A 764-nucleotide genomic window follows, 5' to 3' on the forward strand; every position below is an offset into this window, starting at 1 on the left:
ACCAGGAACATCTAAGGGGAACATCTAAGGGGAACACCTGTGCAGCCTCCGAGAGAGCCGGCCGGCGGTGTGCCGCTCCCCTGCGGAAGTGGGGAAAGTGGCCAGGGGGAACCGCCCTTCCACGGAGGTGGAAGGGACGGCAGCCAACCCGGGAAGAACCAGCAGCAAACCCGGGGAGGGCTGAGCAGATGAAAGAACAGCGCAGGGTCCTGTGTCGTTCCTCCATGAAGACGGGGAGCGACACCCTCCCTATGGGGGAATATAGACTTTACACATGGGAAGAGCAGAAAAGACCCTGAAAGAGCACACACAATTCTACCAGTCACTCAGGTTAAACATAGACTATTGTTAGGCTAATTGAAATATTAATTTGTTACCAATTCTGTAAAAAAAATCAATGCCAGGGCCGTCACTGTGGAGTAGTGGGTGAAGCACCAATTCCAGTACACCTGCTCCACTTCTGATCTAGCTCTCTGCTATGGACTGTGGAAGCAGGGGATGAAGACCCAAGTCCTTGGGCCCCTTGCAGGTATGTGGGAGGCCTGGAAGAATCTCTAGGCTCTTGGCTTCAGATTGGCCCAGCCCCAGCCAATGAGGCCATTTGGGGAGTGATCAGCAGATGGAAGACCTCTCTCTTTGTGCCTCTGCCTCTCTGTAACTCAGCCTTTCAAATAAATAAATCATAAAAAAATCAATGTCAATGCATAGAAATAATTTATAATGTTCATCATGATTGTTCATACAAGTAGAAGTACACATTATGC

Source organism: Oryctolagus cuniculus, chromosome 20 (genome assembly GCF_051225735.1).
Source record: "Oryctolagus cuniculus isolate XC-2025 breed Fujian yellow rabbit chromosome 20, ASM5122573v1, whole genome shotgun sequence".
Taxonomy (NCBI): domain Eukaryota; kingdom Metazoa; phylum Chordata; class Mammalia; order Lagomorpha; family Leporidae; genus Oryctolagus; species Oryctolagus cuniculus.